Raw genomic sequence first — 18927 nt, forward strand, 5'->3', positions numbered from 1 at the left:
TAAACCTGGTCATAAATCCACACTAAGCAAGTATTAAAAGAGAATAAGAAAAATCACAAAGTGTCATCTCTAGTTACTTAAAGACATCCTATGTCTGTCTATCCCCCCTCCTCCGTTAAACATCCAGATGGGCATTGTTCTGAGAAAGATTCCTTAAAACTCCAAGCACAACAAACTGTCCATACCCTGGAGAGTTCCCTGGATGGACTTTCCCCTCAGAATTCATTAAGTTTGCTCTCAGGGAAGTCTCTGAAGCATAAATCTTATCAACTGATGAATTCTCTCCTGGATGTGGACTGTGAGTTGAGGAGGTCCGTTATCTCATTTCACTTTTTCTCACTTAACTTGTGGTGGCGTTTTAGAGTGTTTAGCCCTAGAAATATGTCTCCTGCAGTGGTAGGTTAGGTTTCCTCACTGCCAAGACATTCTTTGCAAATCCTTGTCTGGAATTCCATTGTCCCAAATGAGCAATTGTTCTAGGATCTACTGGACTTGTAGCCACAGAGATGAATTCCCTGTCCTTCATTCTTATTTTAACTACTTTTAGGAATCATTGGGAAAAATCTGAAGATTTGGGTCTTAATGGCACTGAGGCAGAAGCTGCATGCATGACTGTTTGATGTATCTACATTGTCAGCTGGTTGTAGGTGTTGACACTGTAGCAGTAACTACTCTAACAGTAGAAGCTGTATGGTTTAATGGGAAGATGAGTGAAAATAAGGAAAGGAAATGGAATAACACAATAGCACTTACTGCATGCCTGATACTGTATTACATGTTTTTTAAAAATAAATCATTTGATCTTCACACAATCCTGTGAGATAGGAGTTACTATTGAGTCAAATAGAAGTTAAGTGACTTTTCTCAGGGTTACACAGTAAGTATCTGATGCCAGATTTGAACTCAAAGTCTTATCAAATCCAGGATTAGAGCTTTATCTATTCATAGGAAGGAGAATTGGGTTGGAGTCCCTAGTCTGCCATGAACTAGCTGTGCAACTCTGGGAGTATATTCTTTACTATGATTCTGTTTCCTCCTCTGTAAAATGGGCTCTGCAGTCCCATGTAGCCATGATCTTCAGTGATTCTGTGGAGAATTGAGCTGAGTGCTGGAGATCAATGACATAAGTGAGATGTTATGCATGGTCATAAATGTTGAAAATGGCAGACATAGAAAGTATGGCAGTCATAAGAACTAACACATGTAGTATTGTTCGAACCCCTATGTGCCATCTCCTATCTATGTGCATTTGCACAGACTGGCATGGGTCCATGTATTCATACTTGAACATCTCCACTTCTTAGACAACCAATCCTCTTTCAAGGATCAGTAGATGTTCTAATTCTCACTTTCTTGATCCCTCTAGTTGTGAATACTCTCTCCTTTCAAGTTATATAGATTAAATACATGTTTATGTAAATATAGGCACATTTATAAAAATGTTTATTTTTCACATTTTTATTTGCATTATATGTGTATATTTATCTTTTGCTTTGTGGCTGTGAAATTTGTTTCTTGTATTTCAGTAAATTCATTCTCTCTAGTAGGAGGTAACTCCCATAGGACAGAGACTATTGCTCATTTCGCCTTTTTATTTCCAGTGCCTCCCACAATATCTTGCATTTAGATGGCATTTGATAATAGTTTCATGTATTGGAGCCTCTCTACACTCTGAGGTAGCTACTACAGTTATTGATTACCCCTATTTTATAGATGAGAAAACAGAGGCTCAGAGAATTTGTGAGTTAATGATAATCACAGCCAGTGTCAGAAATGGGAGAGGAGCCCAGGTTTTCTTTGGTTCTAGTTTGGCATACTGTCCCTTACAGCATGTTGAATGGGGATGGATTGGGCAATGTGGACCATCATGGGAATTGAGAAAACGGGTCTATCCTCATATAAAATCCACCAATTCTCTCTGAAGTTTTGAAATGCCAGAGAACCTTTGTGTGTTTGTTCTACCCTGGACATGAAGCCTGAAGTTGGCAGCTCCTGGCTTTGCTGGCAGGAGGCAGACATGCTAGCTGAAACTGAGTAGCAGGTGCCAGCTTAGGCCCACTCCCTCAGCTCAGGCTTCTAGCCTCATTTTGGAAATAGAACAAAAATGTGGCTGAAATGCATCTGCTGCCAAAAACCCAGTGGGGCTTAGGAGGCTGGGGAGGGGATGGGGAACAACCTCAAGTCCAGGGCTTTCCTTCCTCACAGCTGTGACTCCATTAGGCAGGGCCAAAATGGGATGCACAAACCCTCTGAAGTCCAAGAGGATCAGGACAAGGTCAGAGCTGTGAGGGAAAGCTGTGCTTATATTTACTTGGCAAGCTATACCTTCCATTAAGGAGATTCAAAGGGAATAATTTCTCATTTTGCTGGTGGCATCTAGTTCCAAAGAAGATTTAGGCTCTGTCTTATAGAATCTCAGAACCTCAAAGGTTGAAGTTACCTTGGAAGCCATTGAGTCCAACCCAGACTTGGCAAAGAATCCATTCACCCACAGCCTTGGCAAATGGCCATCTGATCTCTGTTTAGAGTCTTTTCATAGAGGACGAAAAGGAACATGGACTGGCTAGGCAAGTGGTGGCCAGTGTCCTGACTAGCTCATTGTGGTTTTGGACAGTGCTTATTGCTAAGACATTTTCCCTGACCCTGAGCCCCAATGTGCCCCTTCTCTAATGTCAATTTCCAATCATTACTCAGTTCTGTCCTTTGTAATCAAAGAGAGAAAGTGTAATATCTCTTCCATAAGAATGCTGGACTAGGAAAACCCATGTTTGAAAATCATTCATCTGATACTTAGTATAGTACAAGTATCTGATAACTTTGTGTATACATATTTATTCTCTCTCTCTCTCACACACACACACATACACACACACACCAAGCATGTGGGCATGCATACACATACAGAGCTGTCATGAGGTTTAGAGGAAATATTATCTATGAAGATATATATGTGTATATACATATGTGTATGTATGTATATAAACATGTATATACGATATACATACATACATATAAATGTCAGTTGCCATTTTTTGCTACATACTTGAAGACACTCATCACGCACTCCTTAAGTTTACTCTTTTCTAGGGTAAATATAGAAACCTATTCCCTTCAACTGACTGTTATATTGAATGTTCTCGAGAACTTTCACCATCCTGGTTGCCATCCTTTGTACTTTTCAGATTATCAGTCTCCTTCCTAAAATGTGGTGGCCAGACCAGAACATACTATACCCAATGGGACCTGACTAAAGCAAGATGGTCATCTCTGTAGTCCTAGATATGATGCTTTACATGGTATACCCTAAAATTGGATTCATTTTTTTTGTTTTTTGTTTTTATTTTTTGCTTTTCTATTTCCCTATTGACATATTAAGCTTGTGGTTCATGAAAACCCTCAGATACTTTTTGGTTTAAATTTGAAATGAGAATTTGACAAATATCAATAGTCATGAACATTTTCATATAGAAAGTATAGAATAAGGAGAATGTGAATAAAACCACAAATGCATACAGTATATATTAAGTAAAGTATGTAAAGAAAAGGATATGCTCAATAAAATATATAAAGAAAAAGAAATTGTACATGAAATCATAAAACCATAAAGTATATATTAAATTTAACACAGTAGTACTCTGCTTATGTAAGACCCCTTGGCTACTTTCTTCTGCTTTTTTCTGTATATTTTCAATACCATATTAAAACTCTTTTCCTCTTTCTCCTTGCCATCAGTATTTATACCCCCTCCACACTTTCCCACAACTTCCCCTGAAATAAAAGAAAGCCCTCCCTTGGATAAATAAGTATATTTTAGCAAAACTGACTTGCACATAGATCATATCTGAAAATCTATGTTGCATTCTGCACCTACAATTCAACACCTCTCTACAAGGTGGGAAGCACACTTTATCATCTGTGTTACCCTCAGATCTTTTTCAGCCTCTCTAAAACTCAATTGTGCATCCACTAATTTTATGTTTAGCAGCAAAAATCATTCTGATCATAATTTTCAGTTGAGTCAATCAATAGTTTCTCTGATTATGCCACCATGTGGGCATATTGATGTTTTATGTGGAAATCACAGTCTTTTAGAGGTTAAAAGGAGCTTGGAAATAATGTTGTCCCATCTTCTTCTTTTTTTAATTCATTATTCCTTTGGTACCCTGCACCCCTTAGGTCATTCTAGTCAAGTTCATGAACTACCTTTCCATCTCGCTTGATTGCAGTGCCCTAAGACAACATCATTAAGGTTTGCTAAGACAGCTAAGGAATCTGAGGATCAAGGTGAGAAGAGCTCTAGAAATGAGTATATTGATCTTTTCCAGGACTTAGCACAGTGGCTAGCATATATATATATATTAATAAATGTTTGCTTGATTCAATGTAGGAGAGCCTTCCTCATCCTGGGGGCTTTGGTTTTAGAGGTCTCCCTGAATAGAAAAACTTGCAAGTACCCGTAATGAAGGTAGAGAGGAAGGAGTTGGGGAAAGCAAAGGGAGGCAGGACATCTGTGGATAGTAACAGTTCACACTTTGTCAGTTAACAAACATTTATTGAGCACTTACCATATGCAAGGCATGAACTTAGTGGAATTCGAAGAAAGGGAAAAACAAAACAAAGAAAACAAAACAACAACAAAATAGTCCCTAATCTCAAGGGGCATAATTGTAAGTATAATGGGAGGGAAATCAAATGAACAAGGACTCAAAATTGGACCAAGCACATTTCATATGTTATTTTATTTGATCCTTGTGACAATCTGGGAAGGTAGAGAGTGTGGGTGTTATTTTCCACAATTTCACGATGAGGAAACTATTACTTAGAAAGACCCTTATTAATATAGCTAGTAAGTTTCAGAAATACATTTTAAGTCTAGCAGGATTTGTCACCAAGTGTCTCCTGATTTTAGCACGATTCCTACCACACCACACAGCATTGCATGACATGGCACATCTTTTCCTCATCTTTCTCCTTTTTCCTCTTTCTGTTATCACTCAGCCTTTCCCCTCACCACTATGCCCCATCAAAATTTAATTTCACTGAGAATAAGTCATCTAATTAATGCTAGTGAAATTTATATTCTTAGGTAAAAGTGGAGTCTTAAACAAGTGTCTGTGGTTCATGTCCTCATGACATGGCATAAGATCACCAAATATCTATAGACCAGAAGGTTCTATAATTCAGCTCTGTCCTCATTCAGAGAATACAGAAGAAAACACAACTTAGCACTAGCTATGAGACCTTGGGGGAATCAATGAGCCTTTTTCACTCAGTTTTCTCATTTGTAGAATAGGGCTGTGAGTGAAACACTTTTGGAAACATAATGTTACTTGAATTTCAACTTATTAGCATGGAGCTGCTACTTGGGGGCAAAGAATCAGTTTTCATTCCTTTCCCTCTAACCCCTTAATTTTCTCAAACATACAATCATAGTTTTTGACTTTTGAAGAACTTTAGAAATCATCTAATTCAAGTCCCTCATTTTCCTCATGGAGAAACTGAGGCCAGAAAGTTGAAGTGACTTTCCCAATATCACATAGATAGGAAGTGTCATAATAGAGATTCAAATTCAGGTCTGATGACTCCCAGTTCAGTACTGTTTGGCCTAGAGGCCGATGAGCTACCCGAGTCTTCTTACCTTTGGTCCAGGTCTTCAGTGGCCATCCGGATAAATGTACTGAGAGAAGAGACTTTCCAGAGTCAAACAAGGGTTAGGCTTTATTCAGGGTCTTAGTTACGTATCCATATGCAGGGTGAAATTCTTCCTCAGGAGAGAGGAATCCTCCTCCTCCCAAGGAACAAGGATCATACAGCAAGAGGATGGGAGCGGAAGAGGGGAGGGACCCTCTTCCGTCTAAGGGCCCCAAAGCAAGAAGGAGGGGAGGGACCCCCAAAGGGGACCCCGCAGCCAGAAGAGGACCTTCAAGCTTTCCTGTCCCTACTTAAGCTCTCCTGCCACATAGTTTGCACATGAATACCGTGCATGCTCTCAGCCTCTAGCTAATTAACAGCAGGTGTGCTCAGACCACGGACCAATCTCAAGGGTGGGATGCTCTTCCCAGTAATTTTCCCACTGAGAAGAGGTGGAAATGCACGAGATAGCCCGTGTTTCACACCTCAATCCGCAGCTGTTCCCTGGGGGGCCTCGTGAGAACTCTGAGGCATAGAGGTCCTCACTTTTACCTGCCTGAGACTGTCCATGTGAAAACTGAGCTTACACCCAACTCAGTACGTTTTGCTAGCTGTCATCTATCTTTTGTTCAGTTGTTACAGCACACACGTATAATAAAAGTAGTTAACCTGTATATAATGCTTAAGGCTTGCAGAATGCTTTCCATCCACTATTTCATTTATCCTCCTAACTACCCTGAGAGATAAGTGTTATTACCACTTCTAATTCACAGGTGAAATAAATTGTGGCCAAGAGACATGATTTGAATCCAGGTCTTCCTGACCTTACACCAAGCATAACACAACACTAGCTTCCCAAAGAGCACAATTTCATGCCAGCCATCTCATTGAGGCCCTGATAGATCTTTGCTCTGAGATTTGCTTCCATCCCTTCTGTATGTGTCTTGTAAGGACATGGGCAGCTAGGTGGTGCAGTGGATAGAGCACCAGTGCAGGATTCAGGAGAACCTGAGTTCAAATCTCACCTCAAACACTTGCCATTTACTAGCTGTGTGACCTTGGGCAAGTCACTTAACCCCAATTGCCTCATCCTGGTTCATCTCCAGTCATCTTGATGAATATCTGGTCACTGGATTCAGATGACTCTGGAGGAAAAGTGAGGCTGGTGACCTGCACAGCCCTCTGTCACTTGAAACAAAGTCAAGTGCAAGTCATGTCATCATTTCTCTGATAGCATTGTCTTCCTCAGCAATGAAGGACAAACACACACATCTCATAAAGACATAGTTTATTTGCATGTAGTCTTTCCCATTAGCACATGTCCTCCATGAAGATAAGGGATATATTGCCATTCTTTGTATACCCACAGCTAAGCATGGTACCTGGCCAACACTATGTTCTTAATCAATTCTTATTGACTCTGATGAGCAGTGATTGAAAAATGATAATAGGCTTGATTGCTTCCAAGAGAATATATCTGTGGATTTAGATTCTGCTGCTTGGATTCTGCCAACTCATATGTTCATGATTAACCTCCATTCAGATAAAACTTTACCATTTTGTTCATTAAATCTTTATGGGTGGAAGAAAGTATTTGGATTTTTCTTCTCTTGATAGATGCTTTCACCTTAGAAACTTTTCTCTCAAGTGGGTCAGCACCAATAGTCAGAAAATCACTGTCTACTAGCCATCAAAGAAGTATAACAAATGTTAGAATGTCAAGAACTAATTGTCCAATGGACATAAAAAGGATTGGTATTAAATATGAAATCCTTAAATGATTCTGCCCTCAGCCTCCTCCTTCTGTATATCTGTGTTGACCCATGCCTGAAATGGTCTCTCTATGTAAGTTTTACTTGTAGAAATCACTCTTTTCCTTTAAGACCCAAAGAGGTGCCTTTTCTTTGAAGTAGCAAGACAACATAAAATGGTGAGGAGGGCATAGGAGTTGTAGTCAGAGGACCTGGATTTGAATCCTAATGGATTCAATCCTTACGATTTGCATTACATTAAGCAAATCACCTAATCCCTCTGGGCCTCAATTTCCTCGTCTATCAAATAATTGAGTTGGATTAATTGATCTATGAAGGGTACACTAGATGGCATAGTAGTAAAGCACTGGCCCTAGATTGAGGACCAGAGTTCAAATCCAGCCTCAGACACATTGCTATCTGTATGACTTTGGGTAAGTCATTTAACCTCATTTGCCTCTGTTGCTGTGAAATGAACTGGAGAAGGAAATGGCAAAACATTCCAATATTTTTGCCAAGAAAGTCCCAAATCAAGTCACAGAGAGTCAGACAGGACTGAAACTACTGAACAAATTGATCTTTGAGGTTAGTTTTTGAAGCTGTAAATTCTATGATCCAGTTCTATTTAACAGGTAGAGGTGGAGGAAATCTTCTTTCACTTAGGTTACCCTACTTAAAGTTTTACCTGATCTCTCCTTCCTTGAAATTTCTTATAATGCACTTCTATTCTTTGATGTTCCTTAATTATTTGTATACATGTCAGTCAATAAACATTTATTAAACACCTACTCTGTGACAAGCACTGTGCTAAGTGCAAAGAATGCAGAAAGGTGAGAGTCCCTATCATCAAGAAGCTCACTACCTCATGGATGTCAATCAACCAAGCAATCAAAAAGTATAGCCAAGTATCTCCTATGGCCAGGCACTTCTAAGTGCTGAGGATATGAATACTAAAGAGTGGTCCTGTTTTGGGGGAGCTGGCAGTCTGCTGGGAAAAATGAGGATGAGGAGTGGACACAAGAATGCCCCTCCCAAAATGAGCCAATCACTTGAAATCTTCTCATTAAGCTGTTTAACCCAGCTTTGGATATTCAACACTTTCCTATCTCCCTGATTCCCCTCTCCTCTCTGACTGGAGGGCTAAAGGGTGGGACACTTAGCTCCTTTCATTTATAGAAGTATAGGGATTTGGAATTTCCAGTTCACTCTCCACTTTTTATCTGCAAGTTGGTTTGAGCTCTATGGAACAAGATACGCCCTGGTTTTCTCCCTTCTACCTTTCTAACTTCCTTTGTGGGTTGTCCTCCCTCATTAGATGGCAATCTCATTGAAGGGAGGAACTATCTTTTTTTTATTTGTATACCTAGTGCTTAGCCCAGTGCCTGGCACATAGTAGGCACTTAATAAATGTTAATGCAATTGAAGCGAATAGAATGTTTACAGATAAACAAATTTAAGACATACAAAATAAATAGACAATGATGGGAAAGGAGATCACAGACAACTGGTAGAAACAGGAAATGCTTCTTGAAAGTGGTAGCTCTTGAGCTTGAAGGAAAACAGGGGTTGCAAGAAGCAAGAGATGATGAGGGAGACCATTCCAGGCTTGAGGGGCAGCCAGCAACAGTCACAAAGGGGAGAGATGGAATTTCATGGAAAAGCAGCACAAAGTGGCCCAGTTTGTCTAGAGTATAAGGTAAATGGGAATAAGGCCTGGGATAATTAGCTGGAGCCAGATTGGGAAAGGTTTTTAAATGTCAAGCAAAGGAATTTATATTTTGTCCTAAAGGCAACAGGAAGCCAGTGAAGCTTCTTGAGAAGAGTAGCCATATTTCCTGTATTAGATTGTGCCTTGTCCATATTCTCCTTGACCTTTCTATAACTTTTGACACTGACAACCCATTCCTAATGAAAACTCTCTCCTCCCTTAGATGCTGCTCTCTCCTGAGTTCTCTTCCCACCTGTCTGACTAGCCCTTTGCAGGCTCATCATCCATATCATGCTTCCAAGATGTTGCCAAGGCTGGATCCAGGGTACTTTCCTCACTTTCCACACTCTTCCCTGGAGATTTCATATGTTCCCTTCCATTCAATAATGATCTCTACATAGATGACTTCTAAATCTTAATCTCTTATTAGAACTCATCCCTCAGTCCAGTATAACAAATTTCCTACTTAACATCTCCACTTAGATTTCCCGTTTAGAATAAAAATCTTAGATGAACTGGCTACTTCCTAACCACCCTCAGATCCCTGACACTTCAAGTCTATCAGCTAGTTCTCCTTTGTGAGAGAGACTTATCCAGAATAGAAATCTTCCTTAATGGTCCCCCCACCTGTTGAAGAATGAAATTTCCATTAAAGTGATAACCTAAGCTGCTTTGCTCTTGACAGTCCTAGCAGATGCCGGGTTAACGGAGTTCTCTCACCACTACATTGTGTCTCCAGGCCAGATTGGCAATCTGTTTTCTGAATGCCTTATTTATTTCCTTTTCCTTTCTGGGTGGTCTGAGGCATTTTCCAGTGATAAAATTGTGTCTGCTCCTACCTTAGTTGATTTTCACCCAAATGCTTCCCACTGTGCTTCCCATCTCTGATCCCTGGATTTCCTGACTGCAGTATATCTGCTTAAGATATAATGCTTTTCCTCCTCCCTGACCCCTTTCTTTTTTGTTGTTGTTGTTAGGTTTTTTATTATTATTAATTCAACCTGTATAAAATGTCAATATTAAAGTATTTTCCTTTTTTCAAATTAATTTATTTAACTTTTAACATTCATTTTCACAAAATTTTGGGTTCCAAATTTTCTCCCCATTTGTCCCCTCCCCCCACCCCAAAATACCGAGCATTCTAATTGCCCCTATCACCAATCTGCTCTCTCTTCTGTCATCCCTCCTTCCCTTGTCCCCATCTTCTCTTTTGTCCTGTAGGGCCAGATAACTTTCAATACCCCTTTACCTGTATTTCTTATTTCCTAGTAGCAAGAACAGTACTCGACAGTTATTCCTAAAACTTTGAGTTCCAACTTCTCTTCATCCCTCCCTCCCCACCCATTCCCTTTGGAAGGCAAGCAATTCAATATAGGTCATATCTGTGTAGTTTTGCAAATGACTTTCATAATAGTTGTGTTGTGTAAGATTAACTATATTTCCCTCCATGCTATCCTGCCCCCCATTGCTTCTATTCTCTCTTTTGAACCTGTCCTTCCCCAAGAGTGTTGACTTCAAATTGCTCCTTCCTTCCATTGCCCTCCCTTCCATCATCCCCCCCACCCTGCTTATCCCCTTCTCCCCCACTTTCCTGTATTGTAAGATAGGTTTTCATATCAAAATGAGTGTGCATTTTATTCCTTCCTTTAGTGGAATGTGATGAGAGTAAACTTCATGTTTTTCTCTCACCTCCCTTCTTTTTCCCTCCACTAAAACGTCTTTTGCTTGCCTCTTTTATGAGAGATAATTTGCCCTATTCCATTTCTCCTTTTCTCCTCCCAATATATTTCTCTCTCACCACCTAATTTCATTTTTTTAAGATATGATCCCATCCTATTCAATTCACTCTGTGCTCTCTGTCTCTCTGTGCATGTGTGTGTGTGTGTATAATCCCACCTACCACCCAGATACTGAAAAGTTTCAAGAGTTACAAATATTTTCTTTCCATGTAGGAATGTAAACAGTTCAACTTTAGTAAGTCCCTTATGACTTCTCTTTGTTGTTTACCTTTTCATGCTTCTCTTCATTCTTGTGTTTGAAAGTGAAATTTTCTTTTCAGCTCTGGTCTTTTCATTAAGAATGCTTGAAAGTCCCCAATTTCATTGAAAGACCATTTTTTCCCCTGAAGTATTATACTCAGTTTTGCTGGGTAGGTGATTCTTGGTTTTAGTCCTAGTTCCTTTGACTTCTGGAATATCCTATTCCACACCCTTCGATCCCTTAATGTAGAAGCTGCTAGATCTTGTGTTATCCTGATTGTATTTCCACAATACTTGAATTGTTTCTTTCTAGTTGCTTGCAATATTTTCTCCTTGACCTGGGAACTCTGGAATTTGGCCACAATGTTCCTAGGAGTTTCTCTTTTTGGATCTCTTTCAGGTAGTGACCTATGGATTCCTTGAATACTTATTTTGCCCTCTGGTTCTAGAATCTCCTGGCAGTTTTCCTTGATAATTTCATGAAAGATGATGTCTAGGCTCTTTTTTTTAACATGGCTTTCAGGTAGGCCCATAATTTTTAAATTGTCTCTCCTGGATCTATTTTCCAGGTCAGTTGTTTTTCCAATGAGATATTTCACATTATCTTCCATTTTTTGATTCTTTTGGTTTTGTTTTGTGATTTCTTGGTTTCTCATAAAGTCATTGGCCTCCATCTGTTCCATTCTAATTTTGAAAGAACTATTTTCTTCAGTGAGCTTTTGAACCTCCTTTTCCATTTGGCTAATTCTGCTTTTGAAAGCATTCTTTTCCTCATTGGCTTTTTGAACCTCTTTTGCCAATTGAGTTAACCTATTTTTCAGGGTGGTATTTTCTTCAGCATTTTTTTGGGTCTCCTTTAGCAAGGTGTGGACCTGCTTTTCATACTTTTCTTGCATCTCTCTCATTTCTCTTCCCAGTTTTTCCTCCACCTCTCTAACTTGATTTTCAAAATCCTTTTTGAGCTCTTCCATGGCCTGAGCTCATGGTATATTTATTTTGGATGTGTGGGATACAGAAGCCTTGACTTCTGCGTCTTTCCCTGATGGTAAGCATTGTTCTTCCTCATCAGAAAGGAAGGGAGGAAATATCTGTTCACCAAGAAAGTAACCTTCTATGGCCTTATTTTTTTTCCCTTTTCTGGTCATTTTCCCAGCCGGTGACTTGACTTCTGAGTTTTCTTTCCACCCACACCTCACCTCCAGCTCCACCAAGCCTCTACCCAGCAAGGGCTTGTGGTCTGAGATTCAAATGCTGCTTCCCAGCCTCAGGGCTTTGGGCGGGGGCAGGGCTGCTATTCAGTGTGAGATTAAATTCAGGTGCTCAGGTCAGGGCAGGGCCGCCTGGAGGGGCTCAGTTCCCTCAGGGGGCTTATGCAGAGACCTTCAACAATGGATCCGAGCTGCTGCCTTCTTTGGGAGCCCCTGTCCGCCACCGTCCCTGCTGCTGCCTCCCAAGGGCGCCCGAGCCATGGGGACACCCCACTCCCCTGTCAGCCACCCAAAAAGACTCTCTCACCGACCCTTGTCACCTGTGGGTGGAGGGACCCACGTGGCCGCTGGAGATTCTGTCCCTGAAGCCTGCTCGGATCTGCTCCTCTTGGTGCTGCGTGGCCAAGGCAGGGCTGGGCTTCGCTCTGGGGCCAGTGTGTGATGGACCTTTCTCGTCAGGTTTTCAGGGCTCTCTGGAACAGAAATCTTTTCTGCTCCATTGTTCTGTGGCTTCTGCTGCTCCAGAATTTGTTGGGAGGTCTTTACAGATATTTTATGGGCTGTGGGTTTGGAGCTAGCACATGTGTGTCTTTCTACTCCGCCATCTTGGCTCCTCCTCCCTGATCCCTTTCTGAACTAGCCTTAGTTCTTCTGAATAAAGCATGTCCTTTGGAGAGTCCTATCCCAGTAATAATTCCTATGCCATCAAGTCTCAGTGATATCTATGGGCTTAAGCATCTCTCCTTACATTAGGATCTCTAGTTGAAGTTCTTCATTCTATACACCTCATAGATTCATGTAGACATCTGAGGTCAGGGTCCCATTCTTAGATTTTATATTCTGTGAATTTCTGGACATCTTTTCTATTTACCTTTCTACATTGTAGACACTCCTTATGATAGTTTAATGAATACACAGAGGCACATTTCTCCCACACTCAGCCTTTTCAGATAGATATGGATAGATAGATTGCTATATAGATATATGGATATATGTCTATAATGATATGTGTGTATATCTATCTATACATATGTATATATATATATATATGTATATATACATATATATATATATATACATACACATATACAATAGAAGACATACACATATACAATAGAGAGGCAGCATGTAATAGAGGATAAGAATGGAGTAATAACTGACTTCAGTGTCAGGGAGACCTGTGTTCAAATCCTGTCTCTGGCACAAACTGGTTGTGGTTCTCTGTGCAACTAACTTAATCTCAGTACTCCAAGCTACCTTCTAAGACTATACATCATAGAGTGGATAGAAACCTGAAGTCTTTTTTTCTTCCCTGAGTTGTTTATGTCAAGGATTCTTAGCCTAGATTCTTAGTATTTTAAATACATACATATACATAAATAGATAGATAGATAGATAGATAGATAGATAGATAGATAGATAGATAGATACATTTCAATATATTTGGTTTCCTTTGTAATTCTATGTATTTTATGCATTTGAAAATACTAGAGGGCATACATGAGAAGGGGTTCATACGTTACATCAGAATGCCAAAAGGAGTTGTGACACCAAAATGCTTAATAATGCCTATACCATGATGAAGAAATTACAGATCCAATGCCCCAAACACAGCAAATTCAACAAAGGACTGCTATCCATCTGCCACTAATTACCTGTAAAAACCCCTGACCTAACAAAATTCCAATTCCGGAGGGCTTTCAGTGTTCATTTTAAATGTCTTCTGGCTAGCTTTATTTCTGCACCCCTTATGCCAAATTAGGGCAGAATACTCTACCAGAATACTCTGGTGTGGGAGTGGGGTGGGTGGGATGAGGGGATTTCCATAGTCAGAAAACATTTTGAGATCTCACTTTCTCTAGGCTTCAGTTGAGTTGAGGTGTCTGGTAAACTTGGCTTAAGTCAGTGTTGCTATCCAAGACATTAGGGATATAAATTGGTGTTCAATTGTGTTATTGTTGTTTTCCTTTTTTATTTTTAAAATTTTTTAGAGAGTCTTTGTTGTGGTTTTATCCATTCTCTTTAATTTGTTTATTTTTTAAATACATAATTTATTTATTTTTCAGTTCTCAACATTCACTTTCACAAGAATTTGAATTCATTTTTTTCTCCTCATCTCTCCCCACCCCACTCCAGAACTGTATGTACCCCATCCACCCCTTCCTCCAGTCTGTCCTCCATTCTATTACCCCCTCTTCTTGCATCCCCCCCCTCTATTTTCCTGTAGGGCAAAATAGATTTCTACACCCCATTGCCTGTATGTTTTATTTTCCAGTTGCATGTTAAAACAATTTTTAACATTCATTGTTCATTATTAAAGCTTTGAGTCCCATATTCTCTCCCTTCCTCCCTCCTCACCCAACCTCATTGAGAAAAAAAAGCAATTCGATTTAGGTCATTCATGTGTAATAATGCAAAACACTTCCATAATAGTTATGTTGTGAAAGCCTAACCACATTTCCCTCTGTCCTATTCTGCCCTCCATTTATTCCATCCTGTCCTTTGACCTGTCCTCCCACAATAATGTTTGCTTCTGATTATCCCTTTCCTCAATTTGCAGTTCCTTCCATTATCTTCCTCTCCTATCCCCTTCCCCCTTGCCTTTCTTCAGGGTAAAATAGATTTCCATATCCAACTGAGTGTGTGTTATTCCCTCCTTAAGCCTAGCTTGCTAAAGGAGACCCCAAAATGCTAGAGAAAATAACATCTTTAAAAATAGACTAACTCAAAAGAGATCCAAAAAGCCAATGAGGAAAAGAATGCTTTAAAAATCAAAATTAGCCAAATGGAAAAGGAGGTCCAAAGGTCATTGAAGAAAATAGTTCTTTAAAAATTAGAAAGGAGCAGATGGAAGCTATGACTTTATGAGAAACCAAGAAATTATAAAACAAAACCAAAAGAATGAAAAAATAGAAGACAGTGTGAAATATCTCATTGGAAAAACAACTGACCTGGAAAACAGATCCAGGAGAGAAAATTTAAAATTTATTGGTCTGCTTTAAAATGATCATCACAAAAAGAGCCTAGACATCATCTTCCAAGAAATTATCAAAGAAAATTGCTCTGATATTCTAGAACAAGAAGGTAAACTAGAAATGGAAAGAATTCATCAATCACCTCCTGAAAGAGATCCCAAAAGGAAAACTCTTAGGAATATTGTAGCCAAATTCCAGAGTTCCCAGGTTAGGGAGAAAATATTACAAGTAGCCAGAAAGAAACAATTCAAGCGTTGTGGAAATTCAATCAGAATAACACAGGATTTAGCAGTTTCTACACAAAAGGATCAAAGAACTTGAAATACGATATTCTAGAGGTCAAAGGAGTTGGAATTAAAACCAAGAATCACCTACCCAGCAAAACTGAGTATAATACTTCAGGGGAAAAAATGGTCTTTCAATCAAATAAAAGACTTTCAAGCATTCTTGTTGAAAAGACCAGAGCTAAATTTGACTTTCAAATACAAGGATCAAGAGAAACATGAAAAGGTAAACAAGAAAAAGAAGCTTTAAGAAGCTCATTAAAGTTGAACTGTTTACATTTCTACATGGAAAGATGTTATTTGTAACTCACGAGACCTTTTTCGGTATTAGGGTAGGTAGAGTAGTATTTTATGTGTGTCTGTGTTTGTATGGGTGCATGAGTAGATGTGTATGTGTATGTTATATATATATGTAGGCATGTATGTGTACATGGGTGTATGTGTACATGTATATATGTACATAGAGGGCACAGGGTGAGTTGAATAGGAAGGGAGAATGCCTAAAAAATAAAATTTACTGTTGAGTGGAATGTACTAGGAGTAAGAGAAAGGGAGAGGTAGAATGTAGAAAATCATGTCACATAAAAGAGGCAAGAAAAAGCTGTTACAATGGAGGGGAAGAGGAGAGAAATGAAAGGAAATAAGTGTGTTTTACTCTCAGCTGAGACCAAACAGTTATCCCTTTGGAATAAATGCCCTCTAGGCTTGAGCTTACTTTGCCCTGGACAGCATCTATACTGGTATTAGAGTGTCCTGGACTTTTGGATTGGATATTTTTTTACCAATTTGTCTCCTGTTACCATAGGAAATACCAATAACCAAAAACTAGTTAAGCCTGGATGACTAATTGATATCAACTGATAATCATGAGGAGATGTACATTGGGGCTTGTAGAAGGGTTCCTGAGCTATAGAACCAAATAAAAACCCTGTCCAGATGCTACGAGTCCCCTCAGGGGGAGATGTCAGAACTATCCTTAGGGAAATTAGCTTACTAATTAGCATAATTAGCAGAATGCGCACTACATGAACTTAGGGTCTTTTGTGTTCTAAGCATTTCTGCTGTGGTAGAAGAAATAAATTGTTGAAAAGAAATGGAGAGAGAGAGAGAGAGAGAGAGAGAGAGAGAGAGAGAGAGAGAGAGAATCATTCAGTTTACTAATAATTAGGGTTAGTAGGGTTATAGCCTAACAGGGATGAAAACAAACCACAGGACACATCTATACAGCATTAAAGACTGGGAGCAGAGCTGACATATACATTCTATTCATGTGTTTACTTGAGATCCACTTGTGGTACTCAGGGCTGAGAGCCAAATCTACCTCTCCATATAAACTTAGGTGGGGAACAGGATGAGGGGGGAATTAGGAGCAATGATGCTGCAGTCAGCGTTTTATTCCTAATTCAATTCATGGTTCACTTAAAACTAAATAACTGGAAGCAGCTAGGTGGTACAGTGGAGATCATGCTAGCCGTAGAGTCAGGAGGACCTGAGTACAAATCCTACCTTAGATACTTACTATCTGTGTCATCCCAGACAAGCCCCTGAACCCTGATAGCTTCCCCCCAAAAAAGCCTAAACAGCAGCCCTTGTTTCTCTTTATCTCCTCTCTTTTGTCTCTGGGCAGGCAGCTTCCTTTAACAACATTTTCCATGCTAATGGAAGCCAGCATAGATTAATCAGCCCAAGTGTGGACTCTAGCTATCACTTTGCTACAACCTTTGCAGACTTCCAAGTGAAGGTGAGAGTTCTCCATAGTCTTCTCTAGTGGTGATTATGGGCTTTGAGGAGAATAGCCAAACCTTTCACTGGTACTGCTCACACAAGGCGGAAAGCTGTCAGCAAGTAGTCACTGAGCGTCCATAGAGTCTTTGTCATGTAATAGGCACTTAGAGAATAGAGGTTACACACACACACACACACACACACACACACACACACACACACACACACACAATCTCAGAGCCCAAGGAGCTGGGAGAGCAAGAGACAAGATAGACCAGATATGTAAAATGAGTGGAAATATTTTTATAATAGACATTTTCCCAGTAATGGGAGCCAACCCACACATTCTAGCTCAGTAGGGATGGACACCTATTGTGGTCTGTTGCTGAGTAGTTCTCTTAGTCTCCACGATGAGGAATAGGATTGTTGGCAGGTGAAGAGAATTAGATGATTGGTCATTGATAACGGAAGGAAAAGGAGAAATATATCTCTATGTGTCTCCATGTTTCTTTCTCTACTATCTCTGTCTCATTGTCTTTATTTTGCCTCTTTATTTGTTTTTAAACCTGTCCCTCTGTCTTTGTCTGTCTTATCTCTCTGTCTGCCCCTCTCTTCATCTTTCAAATATTTTAGGACTTTCCTAGCTCATCCTTGGACTTCCAGAGAGTTGAGGAGGAAATCTCTTTCTCCTCCCCGCTCCAAGGAAGAACTGCAGTTTGCATATGGAAATGAGATCATCGTGTAAGTTAGTCAAACATTTTTTAAGTACCTACTATTTGCCCAGTACTGTACCAAGTCCCAGTGATACAAAGAAAAGTAAAAGACAACCCCCATCCTTAAGGAGCTCACAATCTAATGGGGGAAGAAAATACATAATATAAACTGAAAAATGGAAGGGGAGAAGGGACAGAGGGTACTGAGTGTTGGGGCAGGATGAAGTCCAGAGGACTGTAGCCAGGTGGGTGGAAAATGATGAGATAGTTACTCCAGGTGGCCTCCTTAAATGGAGGGAGTCCTCCCCTCCCTCTACCCTCTCCAATCAGAAGTAGGAAGTAAAGACCCCAGGGAAAGAAGTCAGGAGGTGTGAGTTTCAGAGTTGATATGATGTTGTAGAATGATGAATTTCTTGTGCTACTTTAGATGAGCCTGAACCTTGATATGAAGGTTCAAGCTGCTTCTTCTGCTTTGTGTTTCTTGCACTGGACATAGGTGACTGAAGGGTGATCCTGAGATGAATGTTCCTAACCTTGGCCAATATGTTAGTAGTTTCAGAGGTCTGGAGTCCTGGAGAGGCTCAAATTCTGGTTGTCCAGCAAAAGGTGCAAATCATGGTGTCTAACCAGACAATGCAGTGAGCTGGTACTCAAATAAAAATCTGCTCAGCATCCCCACAAGAATCCAGGAAATCTTTGGGTGGAGGTGGCAGATTTCTAGGAGTCCTTTAAAATGGCTCCTATATTTTCTGTATCTGTTTATGGGCTCCTGGGAGCCCTTCATTATATATTGCTGTTTCACATTTTAAGTATCAATGTAAATTTATGAGTCTTTTGTGTTTTAAGCATTTCTTATGGTGAGGGAAATATATTTCTATCCTATATTTGAGCGGCTACTACTTTACACATTGAGGAACGTTCTAGTAGGAACCCTACTGATCCCTCTTAGGATG

Source organism: Notamacropus eugenii, chromosome 1, assembly GCF_028372415.1.
Source record: "Notamacropus eugenii isolate mMacEug1 chromosome 1, mMacEug1.pri_v2, whole genome shotgun sequence".
Classification (NCBI taxonomy): domain Eukaryota; kingdom Metazoa; phylum Chordata; class Mammalia; order Diprotodontia; family Macropodidae; genus Notamacropus; species Notamacropus eugenii.